At 46.9% G+C, this 19,634-nt stretch overlaps 1 protein-coding gene across 6 annotated transcripts in view; it reads left to right on the top strand.

Annotated features, from left to right (window-relative positions):
- The window catches only part of VMP1 (vacuole membrane protein 1), a 479,796-nt gene that overhangs the window by 191,913 nt on the left and 268,249 nt on the right, over positions 1-19,634 (top strand). The gene's annotated exons all lie outside the window — the stretch shown is intronic.

The raw sequence follows: 19,634 nt of genomic DNA on the forward strand, positions 1-19,634 counted from the left end.
GGTGGCTCTGACTTATATATCATTTTAACCCTTCTTTCCCAGTCATGGCGCCGAGCCGTCTAGCAAAAGTCCCTTTGAAGCTTTTGAAGCTGATTTTGGACTTCCATTGTTTCGTGTGAAATGTCACACTTAAACTGGTCAGTTCCTTTGGTCAGTTGGGGCAAGCATAAGTAATTAAGCAATGTAGCCTTTGATCCCCAGGTTTTTGTAAATTCCAGCAGGATGTGTTTCCTGCTTATTACAATAGCAGAATGGAACCAAAATTCCATATCTGCTGTAAATACCTACCTAACTTCATAACTTCTGTTTAGTAGTACTTACAGGCAGGTGAGACATATTAATATATTCCGTCACACCTGACGCTCCCAGAGAGACCAAACATTACAGTGTAATATTAAAATTAAGAGAGATATTAATATCTGGCCCTTAGTAGCTGGTAGATCTCAAGTGTTTAGATTTATCAGGTGGGGCTAAATCCCACGAACACACATATGTAACTCTTAGCATGTTCGGCCAAGGACATCTCATAATATTCTTATATTTAATAAGGTCACTAATCCTGATGTCCTCCTTGGGTAGCCCCACCCTTGCCCCCATCAATAAAACCTTTGAAGCAGGGAGGACATTTGTCACCTGGGTTCAGATTACTCTGGCAGGATACCTTTTGCTGTAAGGTGTGAGTTATAATGTTCACCCCCACTCTAGCTTCCTGCAAACAGGTATTAACATACTGTACACTAAAAAACCCTTCTGCTTTTCACATTCAACTTCAATTAAGCCTTTTGAAGTCTAGATTTCCTGAAAAGACACAATACAGTGGTATTTTCTTAAACTGTAGCTTATTAACCCCTTAAGCCCCAGTGTGTGTGATGCAGACACTGATATAACAATACAACATGGGGGAACATGGGAATATACATTTAGACGGCTGAAAAATGGAGCATGAAAAGGCAGGAAAAGGGGAACAACTGGCTATAATCGCTATTTTACCATTAACCCTTTCCCTCCCGCAGCAACCCTAGGGTATGTGTGAGTGCCAACACCAGGATAACACATTACAGTTACACAGGGGAATAAGCATTTTCATGTCATAACAAGGGTTGAATCACATTTCTGGACCTCAGCCCAGTTAACCCCTGGTCTCCCTGGCGAGGTTAGAGTGTGGCCAATTGGGGGTGAACCCCTGTACTCCCGGGCCAAATCCTCCCCATCGTCACACCTCCCCTGCTCAATGGGTGCCTGGTGCCCCAGTTGCCTTCCCCTGGCACTGGGGTACCACTGGTGCCCTTGACGCACCCAATAAGTCCTGAGGGGTTGGCCTGGCAAAATTGTCCTCCGGCATTGTCCAGTACAGTGTCCTGGCCACAGTGGATTGTAAATGCTAGATCCTGCGGAGCAGGGCTCCAACGTGGCCGTCGGGCATTCTCCTTTGCCTCCCTCTGCCCCCCACCCAGTGCCTGGTGACCATGGTGAAGGGGCCCCTGTGCAGACCATGCTGCACACTGCCCAGAGACTGGCATGTCTCTGCACCAACAGGAGACCAGCTATCCAGCACAGACCGTTGCTTTCCTGTCAACCAAGTCTGGGAAAGGGCAATGTCACTATTCTGTAGGGACCCTACCTGCCCGGGTTCTGTGCCAACCTGTAGCCGCTCTGCTTTACTCCTGACTCTCCTCCCTGGCTGCCTATCTACCCACAGCCCCTCCTTTGGGAACCCTGGGGTATCTGTCAGGGGGGGGTCACTCCTGGCCAGTCAGAACCAGGGACCTTCTGCCTACCTAGCCCGTCCCTAGCTTCTGCCAACTGCCTGACACCCCACTGACTTCCTACCTCTCTCTGCTTCCCAGTGTCTCCCTGCCTAGCCTCCCCTAGGCCCAGCACCTCAGCCCCTGCTGATGACTCCTGCTGCTTACCTCCCTGCAGCCCACCTGCACTCCTCTCCTCCCTGGGCAATCCTAACCCAGACCCTGGAACTACCTGAGTGCACCTACCTCCCTGACCTTGTCTCCCCCTTTCCAGGGATGAGCTCAGGGGCATCTCTCCAGATGCAACCGCCTTAGCTCTTGGCTGGCAGGTATCTGGGGGTGGCACAAACTAGCCACAGCCCATGATACCCCCAGCCCATAGCTAGGCTGCAACAGGGGGTTGCTGATCTGAGAAACCCCCTGAGGCTCTGCCAGGGTAACGGGACACCTGAGTGAGGCCATCTCCCTGACACTGTCTCCCCCTTACCAGGGATGAGCTCAGGGGCACCTCTCCAGATGCAACCGCCTTAGCTCTTGGCTGGCAGGTATCCCTGGGGTGGCACAAGCCTGCCACTGCTCCGGATACCCCCAGCCCATAGCCAGGCTGCAACAGGGGGTTGCTGATCTGAGACACCCCCTGAGGCTCTGCCAGGGTAACGGGAAATTCTAGCTGCAATACCTGCTGCTTTCCCTCCCCGGCTACCACTAGCCCTCCTTCTCTCACTGAGATCTGATGCTGGCTACCTACCTGCAGCCTCCCCTCACTCCGCTTCTCCCTAGCTAATCCTAGCCTGGACCCTAGGGACACCTGAGTGGGGCCATCTCCCTGACACTGTCTCCCCATTACCGGGGATGAGCTCAGGGTTGCTGGTGCAGATGCACCCACCTTAGCTCCTGGCTGGCAGGTAATCTGGGGGTGGTCTAACTGTGCCACAACCCCTGGTACCTCCAGCCCATAGCAAGGCTGCAACAGTGGGGCTCTTAACTGAGAGTCCCCTTGCTGCTCTGCCAGGGTACTGGGGAAATCTGGCTGGCTCACTTGCTGCCTTCCCTCCCCGGTTCCCACTGGCCCACCCAACCCTCTCCCAGGCAATCCTACCCTAGAGCTGGGTGCTAATGGGGCGAACCCCTCTCCCTGAAGCTGTGCCCCCATTACCGGAGGTGAGCTCAGGGTTGCTGGTGCAGATGCACCCACCTTAGCTCCTGGCTGGCAGGTAATCTGGGGGTGGTCTAACTTTGCCACAACCCCTGATACCTCCAGCCCATAGCAAGGCTGCAACAGTGGGGCTCTTAACTGAGAGTCCCATTGCTGCTCCGCCAGGGTAATGGGGGAGTCTAGCTGCCCTACAAGCTGCCCTTTCTTCCCCTCCCCTGGTATCCCTATCTCCTGCCACACCCTGGTCACCCCTATAGTGAAACAACAGGGTACAGTCATAGGGAAACATAAGTCAGAGTCAGTCTGCGACTTGGTCTGGCTTACCTTGCTGATCCCCGCAGAGACCGCCGCCTTCGTTGGTCCCAATTGCAGGGGGACTGGAGTGGCCGCCACGGCCCCATCTGGGCTGGGCAGCACCGGGCCGCTGCCGCAACAGTGCCCGGGTTGGGTACAGGTACAACGGTGCAGGACAAGGGTTCCAGGTCTTTGTGGAGGAACACAGCTCCATGCAAACTTGGTAAAATAACCCCCTCCCGCAAACCCTGTCCCTCCCCCCAAATAAAATTGCCGCCGGCAGGATGCCGGAGTGGCGGCTTCTTCGCCGCCGCCGCCACTGGTTCTCCGCCGGGATCAGGTGGATGGCCGCTGCTCTCCGCCGCTGTTGCTGATGCAGCCCGTCCAGGTTCTCCAGGAGACGTCCCGAGGAGGGTTGTCGCCCCGGCTGGGCGGGAGCCATCAGAGGATGCCGCTAACTGGGTCATCTTTTCCGCAGCTCGTGAGCGCTGGCCCTGAGGGGCTTCTTCGCCCGACCGCGCACGGTCAGGGCACTGGGCATTATTGTGGCCCATTTGTTGGCAGTTCCGCAGCGGCTGCCGGTGCTTCTCCGCCACCGGTGGACTAACCCCAGCAAGGGGCAACGGAGTCCAGAGCGGAGTTGCCTGAGCGCCGGGCTCATTCCAGAGCTTCTCCGCCGCTGGTGGACTAACCCCAGCAAGGGGCAACGGAGTCCAGAGCGGAGTTGCTTGAGCACCGGGCTCTGGGAGGGGATAAGCGGGTCGGTGCGGTACCGACACCAGGAACTGGGTCCACTTCGCCGGGAACCACATCTTGCCCAACGCACACACCAGTGCTAGCTCTTTCAGGGAAAATGGACGGGCCACCGCAACGGCCGTTACCTCTCCTGGTGCAAGACTTCTGTGGTCTCCGAGACCACCCGCTCCCTCCACAAGTCTCTGCCGTCCCGGGGCTGGGTCCATGCCCTGCTCTCCGGGCGGTTTGATGGTTACAGCAGCTGCAGCTGTGGATCTTTGCTCAGCCTGCCGGGTTTCATGCTCACCCATTGCTGTCTCTCTCTCAGCCTTGCTGGCTGCTGGTCCCCGCGCCGACTTGATGCACTCCTCCGGTCTCGGTGCCCGGCTCCAGTCAGACGGATGGCCAGCACTTTGGTTCTGGAGGCAATGCTTCTCACAAGTAGGGGAACAGTGAGGAGGTGCCATATCTTGTGTTATATGTTGTACACTGTGTGTTCAATATCTTTAGTCCCAGGAACTTGCAATTACCATCAAGTTCCCACTGGATCACAGCACCCCGCAGAATACTGTAATCCAGGTCCAGTTCAGTCCCGCCAGCTGCCACCAGTTAATTACAAGCTTGTCACGGTAGCTTATGACAGGCTGTAATTTACACCAAAAATATTTATAATATATATACCTGGGTTTGAACTGGGACGAGACTTAGATATGATAAAATTTAATTTATTCCTTGATAAAGGTGAACACACAAAATGTACAAATAACAGCAAAATATAGGCACTTACTTAAAGATGGCAATGATGAAAACAGTCCCATCTGGACTGGCAGTCATACAGCAAAACCTGCATCATCCCAAGGCCTTGCATAAAGACACAGGCCTGATGACATGAAGACATGAAGACAATGGGTAAAGGGTGGCTCTGACTTATATATCATTTTAACCCTTCTTTCCCAGTCACGGCGCCGAGCCGTCTAGCAAAAGTCCCTTTGAAGCTTTTGAAGCTGATTTTGGACTTCCATTGTTTCGTGTGAAATGTCACACTTAAACTGGTCAGTTCCTTTGGTCAGTTGGGGCAAGCATAAGTAATTAAGCAATTTAGCCTTTGATCCCCAGGTTTTTGTAAATTCCAGCAGGATGTGTTTCCTGCTTATTACCATAGCAGAATGGAACCAAAATTCCATATCTGCTGTAAATACCTACCTAACTTCATAACTTCAGTTCAGTAGTACTTACAGGCAGGTGAGACATATTAATACATTCCGTAACAGCTGACGCTCCCAGAGAGACCAAACATTACAGTGTAATATTAAAATTAAGAGAGATATTAATATCTGGCCCTTAGTAGCTGGTAGATCTCAAGTGTTTAGATTTATCAGGTGGGGCTAAATCCCACGAACACACATATGTAACTCTTAGCATGTTCGGCCAAGGACATCTCATAATATTCTTATATTTAATAAGGTCACTAATCCTGATGTCCTCCTTGGGTAGCCCCACCCTTGCCCCCATCAATAAAACCTTTGAAGCAGGGAGGACATTTGTCACCTGGGTTCAGATTACTCTGGCAGGATATCTTTTGCTGTAAGGTGTGAGTTATAATGCTCACCCCCACTCTAGCTTCCTGCAAACAGGTATTAACATACTGTACACTAAAAAACCCTTCTGCTTTTCACATTCAACTTCAATTAAGCCTTTTGAAGTCTAGATTTCCTGAAAAGACACAATACAGTGGTATTTTCTTAAACTGTAGCTTATTAACCCCTTAAGCCCCAGTGTGTGTGATGCAGACACTGATATAACAATACAACATGGGGGAACAGGGGAATATGCATTTAGACGGCTGAAAAATGCCAAATCCTCCCCATCGTCACACCTCCCCTGCTCAATGGGTGCCTGGTGCCCCAGTTGCCTTCCCCTGGCACTGGGGTACCACTGGCGCCCTTGACGCACCCAATAAGTCCTGAGGGGTTGGCCTGGCAAAATTGTCCTCCGGCATTGTCCAGTACAGTGTCCTGGCCACAGTGGATTGTAAATGCTAGATCCTGCGGAGCAGGGCTCCAACGTGCCTCCCTCTGCCCCCCACCCAGTGCCTGGTGACCATGGTGAAGGGGCCCCTGTGCAGACCATGCTGCACACTGCCCAGAGACTGGCATGTCTCTGCACCAACAGGAGACCAGCTATCCAGCACAGACCGTCGCTTTCCTGTCAACCAAGTCTGGGAAAGGGCAATGTCACTATTCTGTAGGGACCCTACCTGCCCGGGTTCTGTGCCAACCTGTAGCCGCTCTGCTTTACTCCTGACTCTCCTCCCTGGCTGCCTATCTACCCACAGCCCCTCCTTTGGGAACCCTGGGGTATCTGTCAGGGGGGGTCACTCCTGGCCAGTCAGAACCAGGGACCTTCTGCCTACCTAGCCCGTCCCTAGCTTCTGCCAACTGCCTGAAACTGTAGCTTATTAACCCCTTAAGCCCCAGTGTGTGTGATGCAGACACTGATATGACAATACAACATGGGGGAACAGGGGAATATACATTTAGACGGCTGAAAAATGGAGCATGAAAAGGCGGGAAAAAGGGAACAACTGGCTATAATCGCTATTTTACCATTAACCCTTTCCCTCCCGCAGCAACCCTAGGGTATGTGTGAGTGCCAACACCAGGATAACACAATACAGTTACACAGGGGAATAAGCATTTTCATGTCATAACAAGGGTTGAATCACATTTCTGGACCTCAGCCCAGTTAACCCCTGGTCTCCCTGGCGAGGTTAGAGGGTGGCCAATTGGGGGTGAACCCCTGTACTCCCGGGCCAAATCCTCCCCATCGTCACAGATCACCAGTACATTGTGTTGGCTTTGCAGTTCCGCTGTAATTACCTGATCCAAATGGTAATATTCTGTATGGCGCTGTCCATGCATATTCTCATGTTTCCTTTTTAAAGCAGTACCAATGCCCCTCTATGATAAGTGCCAACATATTGTGGAATATCCAAGTCTTTAGTAGCTCATAGCCAACATTATTTTGAGTGACAGCGTAAATTGGAATCATTCCAATTTTGTTTGCAATATCCTTCTTGTCCTGTTTGCACCAAAGTAGATTACAGGATGATTATTATACACAGTCTTTGTCTGTGTTGTACACACACACACACACACACACACACACACATCCACATCCAAACACACGGTGGGTGGGTATGTATATGTGTGTGTATATTTAGTGTGTGTGTGTGTGTGTGTGTGTTTGTGTGTGTGTGATTTGTACAAACTCTATTAAACAGAAAAACAATGAAAAAACAAACAAAATAAAGGGACTTTTTGCGAGATGCATTTTATTCCCCCACATACGTTAATCAGGGAAAGGAAAAAAAATAAGTTTGCTGTATGTTAATGCTTATACAGTATATACCTATTAGGGCCATGTTACAATTGATTAAGCTAAAAAAACCAACTTTCTTAGAAACAAGGCAATTGGAATCTGTGGGTATCTATGTACTATGTAATTCTATCCCTATATACCAATAGGGACTACCTTGTAGCCACACACATGAACAGAAATGCAACTCCCTCTTACATCTCTACACCTACTCACACCTTTGTTATACACCCCCCTCCTTTTGTAAAGTGCTGTATACACGGTGGCCACTTTATTAATTAAGATTTACACACGTATATTTACACACATACACTGGCGACACACTTTATTCGAGCTTGGCTAGTCCCACGAATTCGGGTATACCCGGGTGTATTGAGGTTTGTGACTGTTTTCTGCCCGAGTACATTGAGTTATTTTCCAAGCAGGGATTGAAGCATTTTATTCCCGCTGGCTGCAATACTGCACAGTATATATATATAAACTGCATTACAATTCATGAATTTATGCCATCTGGTAGACACGCGAAGCATTGCAGCCTATTAAATCCTAATCATTATCATTTAACAGATCAGCCGCCCATCAGCCAGGCATGAACCCAGGCTGGGAAGGCAAATGCAACGGGGCTTGTCAGAGGTTAGGAGTGGCGCATTCCAGGTATCTGCCAGGTACATACCGGGTATTTGCTCGAATAAAGTGTGTCGGTGCAGTATGCACGCTCATCCGCACGCGCACACATACACACACACTCCCTTACATCACCATCAATTGAGGATTTCCCCGACGGCAGATTTGACGTTTCCTCTCCGGTTCAGCTCCCCTGGAGGAAGTGCGGGACTGAGTACCGCATTCGGCTTCATTGCCTTTTGCAACCAGGCAATTGTGATTAACCAAATTCTACATACAGCTGCGGCCGCCTTTATCCTAATGCGGCCGTAGTCGCGTCGCTCTGATAACCGCGGCCAGATGCGGTATGTTTTGTTTTTTTCCAGAGCGGTTAGCGATATGTTAGCGCTCGGATTTTTAGCACTTGCCGCAATACTGCAATACCGTCTAAAAACTCAGACGGGCGATTGCGAGCTGTTGTCTTAAAAGTCTAATAGCAATTCAACCTACAGTACAGCCGTACATTCTCTGCAAGTCTGTGTGTGCGCGCGCAGTAATTGTAAATTGGAAGATTTATACAGTATTACAAAAATATAACATCACGTCTTCTTCGACTATAAAATTATCACATTTCTACAGTATATGTATTATTTAGTAAGTAATACTTTTACTTCTTTTCATACTGTTTTTATATTATGCGTATGCGTGTACTGTACAGTATGTCTCATTAGAACATTGTTGAAACGCATAATATAATAACTCCATATTGGACTATGCAGTTACTACTGTCAAACTGCTGTATACTGGAACTCATTATACATTATAACTACTGTATGACTATAACTACTGTTAAATATTTTGTAATAAGATTGGTAGTGCAGCTCTGTCTGAAAAGAAATAATGAGTGCAGTTAAGTGCATGCTGTATACTGTAAAACAATCTGTGCCATACTTACATGTATCATCCTCACTTATTTTGTCCACCAGAAGAGTTGTCTCCCTACAGTGTAAAGGAAAAACAACAATACGTTACAGTAGGCCACAAGTAGAGTACATTATTTATGCTCAGGCCTACAGTATGGCTAAATATATATAATACTGTATACTGTAGTTATATAAATATACAGCAATATAAGTAATAATAGATATAAATCAAATCAAATCAAATTAGCTTTATTGGCATGACAAACAAATATTTTAGTATTGCCAAAGCGTGAATAATAGGGGGTGGGGGCAATGATTACACAAATATTAGGGGGTAGGGTATAATGGTTATACAGTACATTGATTATTGGGGGTTGGGTATAATGATTACAGGGTATGTGGGTAACATTTACACACAGGGATGTGGGGGTTAGTGGGCGTCTCTCAGCCTGTGTGCAGCCAGTTCTGCTGTGTCCTCATCTTCTCCCAGGCGGATCGCAATTGTTTGGTTCTCTTCTATGTCATTAAAGTTCTGGATAAGAGCTGTGACTTTCTCTCACTTCAGAGTATTGTGGGCAATTTAGCAGGAAGTGTCTTTCATCTTCTATCACTCCTAGCTCACATTGTTGGCACAGTCTCATCTCCCGGGGGGCTTCCAGTTTTGTCTGTGTCTGCCTGTTTCTATTTCTAGTCAGTAGGCACTTATTCTGTACTGGCCCACGGTCTGCCTCTGCTTTGGGTTATTTACCTTCAGTAGGTAGGGTGCCAGAGTGTATTGTCTCTGTAGGCTGTGGCAGGTCTCCAGCTTCTTTGACCGCTGTATATCATTTTCCCACACAGTCACATATTGCTCCTTCATTTGGCTGGCGATTGAGTTGATTTGTTTTTTCGGAAGGCTGGTGATCTGTGTGGGGTTTTGTTCTGGGAGTGAGAGGACAAGTTGTTTGATTGCACAGGGTTTAGTGAGGAGGTCCTGGCTTCTCATTGCTCTGTGGCAGTAAGACTGTGGGTGGCTGGTGTTTAGGTGGGCCCAGAATGTCAGTGCTTTCTTCTGTTCCGTGAGCAGTAGAGGAAAGCGGCCCAGCTCAGCCCGGCATGCATTGTTTGATGCACTCCTGTGTACTTGGAGAAGGTGTTTGCAGAATTCCAGATGCAGTATTTCTGTTGGGCTGGTATCCCATTTTGTGGAGTCTGGGTATGTTACAGGACCCCATACCTCACTGCAATACAGAAGGATGGGTGTGATGATGCTGTTGAATATTTTTATCCAGATTCTTATTGGCGGTTTGAGGTGGTACATCTGTTTCCTTATTACGTAGAATGCTCTGCGGGCCTTCTCCTTCAGTGTATTTATGGCCAGGTTGAATTTCCCTGATGAGCTGATTGTTAGACCTAGGTATGTGTAGCTCGCTGTCTGTTCTAGTGCATTGTCGCCCAGTGTGAATTGTGATATGGTTGGATGTTTTTTAGATTTTTTCTGGAATATCATTCTGGTTTTTTCTAGGTTCACAGAGAGTGCCCAGGTCTGGCTGAATTTTTCTAGTATTGCCAGTTTCTGTTGGAGGCCTTGTTCTGTTGGAGACAGCAGGAGCATGTCGTCTGCGTATAGTAGAGACTTGATCTCTGTTCCAGCCAAGTTGAGCCCAGGTGCTGAGGAGGATTCTAGGGCTGCTGCAAGCTCATTGATGTAAATGTTAAAAAGTGTGGGACTCAGGCTGCAGCCCTGCCAACCTCCATGGCCTTGATGCAAGAAGTCTGTCCTTTTGTTATTAACTTTCACGCAGCATTTGTTTTCAGAGTACATACTTTTAATTGTGTCATATGTTTTCCCCCCTATTCCGCTCTCTAGTATTTTCAGCAATAGACCTAGATGCCAGATGGAGTCGAAGGCCATTTTAAAGTCCACAAAGCAAGCAAAGATTTTGCCCATGTTTGGTGTTGTAAACGTATTTATTGATCAGGCTGTGTAGGGTATAGATGTGATCCGTGGTGCGGTGGTTTGGCAGGAAGCCTGTCTGGCTCTTACTCAGTACAATCTGCTCTATCAGGAAGGTGATGATTCTGCTGTTCAAGATGTTGTTGAACAGTTTCCCTAGGGTGCTGCTGACACAGATGCCTCTGTAATTAGATGGGTCCAGCCTGTCTCCTTTCTTGTGGAGAGAGGTTATCAGTCATTTGTTCCACAGTTAAGGGAAGTAGCCAGTAGTAAGGACCAGGTTGAACATTTTCAGTATTGCTTCTTGTACACTGTAGATGAATTGCTATACTTCAGCATCTCATTTAGAATGCCATCTCGTCCACTGGCTTTATTGGTTTTTATTAGTTTTATTTTTTCTTTTATTTCCTGGATTGCGATTGGTATGTCCAGGGTTTTTTGGTTATCTTGTTTCCAGGTTTGCCAGAAAGTATTTTCATCCAATGCTTCTTCAATTCTTTCTAATTTTTTGGCAATGTGGTTTTGTTTTTTCTTCCTTAGGGTGTGCCTGTAGTGCTTCAGGGGTTGGTGGTACCTTATTCGTAGTTCTGTATTGTTTGGGTCTCTGTGTTTTTGGTTTGATATTGTTCGCAGGCTTTTTCTAAGGGTGTTGCATTCCTTATCAAACCATTTTTCTTTGAATTTGGTATTTGTTGTTGGTCTATTAGGGCTGTTTTTTTTCAGGTTTGATTTACTTGCTATTAAATGGAATATTTTGTTGAGGTTTCTTACTGCCAGGTTTACTCCGTGTTTGTTCTGCTCGTAGTTTGTGTCCTGGAAGCTTTGGAGCAGGTTTCCAACTTCTGAGCTGTTGATTGTTTCTGTGTATGTCGCGAGGCTCTGTTTTGTCCATTTGTATGTGGCTTTCAGGCTATGAAGTTTGGAGATGGGTTTTTGTGTTGTGCTTGGTTGGTCTGGTCTCTTAATAAAGAGCAGGGTTTGATTGTGATCTGATAGGGGTGATGCTGGTGTGACTATGAAAGCACTGATGGCTTGTGGGTCTATATCAGTGATTGCGTAATCTACTACGCTGCTGCCCAGCACAGAGCTGTATGTGTATCTACCCGAAGAGTCTCCCCTTGTCCGTCCATTGATAATGTACAGTCCTTGACCGCGACACAAGTTTAGGAGCTCTTTACCATTCTTGTTTGTTACGTTGTCGTAGCTGGTTCTTTGACGTGTCACAGAGCTATGACAGCACGTGTCATTTCCAAAGATGTATTTATTTTCATCTGTAGATATGTACAGTAGTCCTGTTCTGTGCCTGTTCTGGCGTTCAGGTCTCCACATATCAGCACTTTACCAAGGGTCTAAAAGTGGACTTTACCAAGGGTCTAAAAGTGGATTGCCTCTGTCTGCAGGATCTCGAAGATGTCTGGATTGTAGTATGGGGAGTTGGAGGGGGGATGTATGCTGCACATAGGTATGTGTCATATTGATGGGTGAACATGGAGCCTTTTATTTGTAGCCACATTTGGGTATCTTCTCTCCTCATTGGGTTTATTTGGCTGTTAAGCTCCTCCTTGTACCATATTATAGGCCCTGAATGTTCCAGTTGCTAAATTTAAATGACCCCTTCTTGGATACTCTATAAGTTATATATCTTATGCCTTCCAGTGAGCTAATTTGCAAGTGTTGTGTTATTTTTTTTAACACTAGTCTTTGTTGATACAATACATGTGGGTACATTAATTCTTACCATTTATGTACTTCTCTGCATATAGTGGTGTATGCTTGTTTGTGGTAATGATTTTGGTAGGATTATGCATATTTACATCAGATTGGTGCAGATGGTAGTGAGCAGTTCCTGGATTTCCTTTAGTTCGTTGCTAGCAGTTAGTCTGATTTTTGGGGTTGTTGGTGTGGTGCTTTTCTGTGATGCTAGGATTGTGTCCCAATGCTGCTGTCTATGTGAGTATCTCTGTGTCTCATGAGATCTGTGCAGTCTGGGTCCATAGTGCCGTGTCCTGTACTTCGGAGTGTATTTGGCTGTTCTCTCCAAGGTGACATCTTTCAGGGTCTTTGCAAAGTAGCGCAGGCCTTGCTGGTTGAGATGCACGTGATCATACAGGTGTTGGGGTATGATGGAGTCATGCTGAGCCAGGTGTACATGGGGGAGAGATGTGCATGTTTTTGCCAACTTTGTGTTGATGTTCTGGATGGTAACAGTTTGGATATCTCTTCTTGGTAGTAGGGTAGACATAATTATCTTTGTGGTGGGGAATTTTTGTGTTGCTCTCTGCGCTACTCGTGTCAGATTCTCAGCAAGATTCCTCTGCTGGGTCAGGAGGTCATTGGTACCTGTGTGGATGATGATGTATCCAGGGTTTCTGAAGTCTGGTTTGTTTAGAATATCCAGGGCTCTCTGTGTTGTGGAGCAGTGGATCATGGTTACGTGTTTGCCTGGGAATAGTCGCTCACTGCTTAGGTATCTTCCATTTGAGTCGATGAGTATTATGTCCAGTGTTCGACAAACCTATACATTTGCTCGCCCCGGGCGAGTGGATTTAACCCCCGGGCGAGTAAATATTGGCCCAAGCAGCACACGTTTGGTACTAGGTGGCGAGTAGATTTTTTTGTGTGGCGAGTAGATTTTTTGGTGATTTGTCAACCACTGTTTATGTCAGTGTTTTTGTGCCTTGTGTTTGTTCTAGTTTTTGTGTTGTGCTCCCTGTTGCGTTCCAGGTGTGCATTGTTGTGGGTTGTTTTGGAGACAATAGCTTTTATTGTTGAGCCAGTGGTTGGCGTTGAGTCTGTCTTTGTTCTTGCTGTTTCTATGTCTGAGCTGGGGGTTTGCTCTTTGCTGTGTGTTACTGGCTCCTGTCTTTGTTCTTGCTGTGTCTATCTGAGCTGGGGGTTTTCTCTGTGCTGTGTGTTACAGACTCCTGTCTTTGCTGGTTTTCAGTGATTGTGGGCTGGTTGTCACAATCTTGGGGAGCTTTTGTTAATGAGGTTTTTTGTTGCTTTGGTGTTACAATACAAGTCTCTGGGTTTTCTTTCTTATTGGTTGATACTATCGTTTTATGTTTCTCTTCGTGTTTCCTCAGTTTGTCTCTGATCTGCTTATTGTCTTGTTGCAGGGTAATAAGTTTTTTGTTCTTGCATAATTGCCATGGCTTCATTTTTTATTTTACTAATTTCTTCCCTTAGTTGGTCTTACATCTTTGCCATGTATTCGTTTTTTATTTTATTAATTTCTTCTTTTAGTTGGTCAGTATTCACCTCTTGAGATTGTTTACTTAACATGTCTTCTTTGAATAGTGTGAAGTCCCTCTCTAGCTGGGATAGGCTTTCTGTGATTGTGCTGGGCGGTGGATATGATGTGCTGGGGCTTGATGTGATATCTTTGCTGGCTGTGTTTCTGACTCGATTTTTTATGTGTGTTTCTTTGCTCTCTGCCTCACTGTTTTCTTTATTTGAGGGAAGCTCTTTTTCTTCAATTATTGCCTGGGCTTTAAGTACATGGAAAATTCTCTCAAATTGATATATATATATATATATATATATATATATATATATATATATATATATAAATAACAATTATAATAGATATATACTGTATATAATATATTTATATAAATTGTGACAGAGTCACTGACTCAGTAGGCTGGAATAGTGAATGGAGAGACGCTGCAGCCAGTTCACAGAGTGTTAATCTCCTCAGACAGAAGGAAGCACACCTGCAGCCTAATTAAGCAGGAGGCCTGAGAGACTGCAGGTTTAAAAGCAGGAAGTGACACACACACATGGAGCTTGTTTTTCACAGGAAGGTGGAGAGAACTCTCCCGGCTTGGAAGCTGTAGCAGCTGCTGCTCTGGTCCCCAGTCCTGCGAGGAGCTGTGCTGCTGGGACCCCAACACAGGATAAAGATAAACATTACTGCGATGCTGGACACAGCATGCTCCCCGGAACCGTGTTCCTGTTTGCTGTTTGGAGCTGAAACAGATAAGACTTTATTCTTATTATGCTTATTGGTTATCGTTTGTGTAGCATGTTTTGGGCATGACCAGATTAGCTGGCTGTCCTGTTAGTAAGGGCTCAAGAAGTGAGTTAGTGTCCCTAACGGGACTAGGCTTTAATTTGCAAGAAAGTAGTTTCTTAAAGGGACAGTGCAGCCGTATTTATTTTGGTTGTGGCTAATAAACCACTATAGTTGAACGTTTCCCACCGTGTCTAGCGTCTTACTGACCCCGCCGTGAGGCCGTCCTGCCACAGGTGGTGTCAGAAGTGGGATGCTACGGCTCTGGGGGTCAGTAGATGAAGATGTGTTGAGACACTGAACTGAAGCGGGAAAAAAAATGATTTTTGCTGAAGCATGGAAGTTACTGCTAGCAAGCGCTGAGTGTAAATTTTGCCCCGTCGGGTATGAAAGGATTGCTGTGTAAAGCTAATGCCTTTTGCTGAAGCGAGTGAATTTGCAGCAAGCAAGTGCTGTGAGTAAAGTTTGCCCTGTCTGGTAAAAAAAAGAAAGTGAAAATGGATTTTGGCAAAGATGTTGCCCTAAGAAGAACCCAGAATGTTCAAAGATTGTAAAGCCCATATAACTTACGTGTGTTGTGCAAAGTCTGCCTCGTCAGGTGTGAAAAAAAAAAAAACACGGGGTTTTAAAATGGCCGCCGTCATTTGTCAGTTTTGCAATGTACATAACCATACAAAACAGTGTACCTTCAGGCCATATGATGATTATGATGACGACGCATATGTTGCCCCGAGAACAGAGACGTACCCGCAGATGAAAGCTGCAAAAGTGTCCAGTGTGTTTGTGCCCAGTACCACTGATGTCTCTGGAACTAATAAAACAAAGAGAAAGAATAAAAATAAAAATATTTGTCACAGAGGAAGTGACCGAACCACTTGAGCCTGCGATATCAGGACAACAGGCGTCAGCAAGCCACCGAGATGTGCTGCAGACCGGAGTGATGGGCAGAATTGTCACAGGAACGGTGGCAAAGGAAAAGGAGGAGCAAAGGGAAGCTGAATCCTTGATCCAGGGAAAAGAGGCCTTAATTTCTGCACTCCAAACTGCCCAGCGTGATTATGATGTCGTGCAGGAACAATTGAATAGGGAGCGAGAAGCTAATGCCGAGGTACAGAGGTGTATACTCCCAGCTATACAAGAGTATGCGGCTTTAAAGAAAACAGAGCATCTCTTGCGGAGTGAGTTGGAGGAGCTGACGACAAGCTTGAATAAGGCCAACACCGCAATTGCTAACATGGAATCAGAGAGAACAAGTCCTGACTGGAGACTGTGCTATCAGATGTCCCAGAGAGATGTGCAAAACTTCATCAAAGATTTAGAAGTTTCTCACCAAGAAGCTAGCGCGCTCAAAACAGAGCTGGAACTCTCACGCCAGGAGGGCCACTGTCTAACTACAGAGCTGGGTACTTTGAAGAAAGCCAATGAGACGGTCCTAATGGATATAGAGACTGTGAAAATGGAGAATATAAACCTGAAAGAAGAGGTTTTAAACCTGACCGGTCAGGTCAGTGATGGGACTGAGAAGCTTCACCAAGCGCAGAAAGTGAAGGCGCAATTGGCGCAAGAAAAATTAGAGGTGCAGGAAGCACTGCAGAATGCAGAGAGGATGCAACGTGTCTCCCTGGAGCAGCACACACAAGCAGTGCACCTATGGCAGAGCCAGCTGCAAGAGCTACATGCAAGTCTGCAAGCGGCCAAGGAGAAGCAGCAAGTGCTACAGGAACGGCTGAGTACCCAGTATGTCCCCACAGAACAGCATGAGGAGCTGAGGGCCACGCTGTACGCCACAAGAGCATCGCTGGGGGTGGAGCTTGAAAGCCAGGTGATTCTGTGTGAGAGGGAGCGCGAAAAGGTCAAGAGACTGGAGCAAGAGCTGGAGAAGCAGAGAGGCAACTCCATCTCCATGAGTCAGTATGCCAAGGAGAAAGAAGCCTGGAAAACAGAAGCAGCGGCGATACTGGCGACAAAAACTACAGAGCTCCAAAAGATGAAGGCGGCGCTGACGCAAGCCCAGAGCAAGCACCGGGAAGAGGTGAAGGCCCTGAGAGGGGATTTGCAGGATCAAATTGAAGAGCTGCAGACGCAGATTGCTGAGCGCAAAATACAACTCGCCGAGAGGGAGGAGGTGACCGCCCGTCAGGTGCCTTGCCTGACATTGCGCTATGAAATCGAGATGGCTGATACCCACAGGCTGCTGGACGACACGGCTAATGAGAGGGACCAACTGCAGCTGGAGCTGGACAAGGTCTGGGAGGAGTACAGGCAATTGCAGGTCAGAAATAGAGGAAAAGAAACAGATTTAAGCCTTGCGCTGAACCTGCTAAGAGATGTGGAGTCGCGACTCAACGCCAAAGAGGATGAACTGGCAGCGGCACTGAGTGAAAAAAGATATGCAGAAGGACAGCTTCATGACCTGAGGAAGGACCTGGAGTCTGAGCGTGCTGGCCGCAAGTTGGCGGAGAAACAAAAGCGTGACCTGGACGAGATACTCGAGGCCCTAAAGACTGAGCATGTGGCTATGTTGGACACCGCTCAGTTGGAAAATAAGATGAGAAAGACATCACAGGTTATCCAGCAACACTCCCAACGGAGTAAATTAAAGGGACAAGAAAGAAAGGCCCAAGCCTACGAGTCTGCCGACGGTAATAGAGCGGCATCATGGGGTGCACTTAGGGTTGATAAGACCCCCACCCAAATTGAAGTTATAAAGATAAATGAGGTGAAAACCAACACTAAAAATACGCTGATGGAGAAAGGTCCAGAAGCCATCACCACTGAAGCGGAGTTACTGTCTTCACAAGAGAAGGCTAAGCTTCAAGGTAGCCCTCTAAGGAAGCTTTTCACTGGATCTGGTTTAAAGAAGCTTTCAGGCAAGAAGCATAAAGGAAAGAAGGAAGAAGAGACAAAGGCAGAGTATGCGACAGAACAAGTACCTGTCTCATTGGAGTCTCGTGATCCTGCAGAGGTAGATGGAGGAGACAGTTCGCCCTCTTCTCCTGATGAGTCTATAGAGACCTCTCCTACAGAAAATGTAATGGGAGACACAGCACAGACTGTTGAAACAGAAGGTGAAGGGGCCACTTCTGATGGAGAAAGAAAGAAGGAAGGCATTACACCATGGGCCTCTTTTAAAAAAATGGTCACCCCTAAAAAGCGTGCAAAGCTGCCTTCTGAAAGTGACAAAGAAGATGAGGTTGAAAAAGCAAAGAGTGCTACCATGTCCTCTACTGGTAGTGCTGGTTCTGTTGAAAATCAAGAGGAAGCTAAAGAAAATGGTGAGGAACAAAAGCTGGAAAAGAGCCCGGAAGATAAGAAAAAGGTTGACAGCTCTGTATCATGGGAAGCTTTAATCTGTGTGGGTTCTTCTAAGAAAAGGGCCAGGAAGACTTCTGATTCAGACGAAGGAGTACAAAAAACCTTTGAGGAAGGTCAAAAAACAGAGGGAGAAGCAGGACAAGCACTGGTGAGTGAATACTATGAGCTAACTGAGGTCTTGGCTCTTCTACAGGGTAAGGGAGACTCTGAGCCCAAGAGGAAGAAGGCAGAGATAGCTGATAGACAGCAGGAGGCTTGGGGACATTTGCAAAAGGGGACACAACAAAGGCGGAGCTTCAACCCTAGACTCAGGACGGCACAAGAGAAAGGGTAGAGAAGGATGAGTGTTCAGGCCCAGATGGCCTGGTAATTACCCAAAAAAGAAAATGCCTAAATTGGAAGGCAAGAAAAAAAAAAGGGGGAGGGAAGGGCCGACGTCAGACATTTTCGCCAAAAATGCTGGTGCACGGGAATGGTGCACGGGCCGCTCCACAGGACAATGTTTCGCTGGGGAGAGGGATATGTGACAGAGTCACTGACTCAGTAGGCTGGAATAGTGAATGGAGAGACGCTGCAGCCAGTTCACAGAGTGTTAATCTCCTCAGACAGAAGGAAGTACACCTGCAGCCTAATTAAGCAGGAGGCCAGAGAGACTGCAGGTTTAAAAGCAGGAAGTGACACACACACAGGGAGCTTGTTTTTCCACAGGAAGGTGGAGAGAACTCTCCCGGCTTGGAAGCAGTAGCTGCTGCTGCTCTGGTCCCCAGTTCTGCGCGGAGCTGTTCTGCTGGGACCAGCTGGGACCCCAACCCAGGATAAAGATAAACATTGCTGCGAGGCTGGACACAGCCTGCTCCCCGGAACCGTGTTCCTGTTTGCTGTTTGGAGCTGAAACAGATAAGACTTTATTCTTATTATGCTTATTGGTTATCGTTTGTGTAGCATGTTTTGGGCATGACCAGATTAGCTGGCTGTCCTATTAGTAAGGGCTCAAGAAGTGAGTTAGTGTCCCTAACGGGACTAGGCTTTAATTTGCAAGAAAGTAGTTTCTTAAAGGGACAGTGCACCCGTATTTATTTTGGTTGTGGCTAATAAACCACTATAGTTGAACGTTTCCCACCGTGTCTAGCGTCTTACTGACCCCGCCGCGAGGCCGTCCTGCCACAAAATATACTGGTACTTTAGATGTGTGTGTCATACTGTTTACAGTGTACTGAATTGGGGGTTTGTGAATGCGTGATTCATAATGAGTACTAATGAAGTGAGTTATAAATAAGGAAAGAGGTGCAACTCATTTTGAAATAGAATTGATTATAAGATTGCAAGAATGCAATCATTGAGGAAGGAGGTGCAACACATTAACAAATTCTATAGTACAGTATACAGTATCTAATAATTGCTAGGAAAATGGTTCTGCTAAAAACAATAAGCCATCTAAACAATTAAAGTGCTTTTGCAGTACTGCACGGTAAAGAAAACATATTCAAAATACTTTACAGTACGTGTACTTACGTGGTAGTTACCGTTGCTG

This window comes from Ascaphus truei, chromosome 3, assembly GCF_040206685.1.
Source record: "Ascaphus truei isolate aAscTru1 chromosome 3, aAscTru1.hap1, whole genome shotgun sequence".
Lineage (NCBI taxonomy): Eukaryota > Metazoa > Chordata > Amphibia > Anura > Ascaphidae > Ascaphus > Ascaphus truei.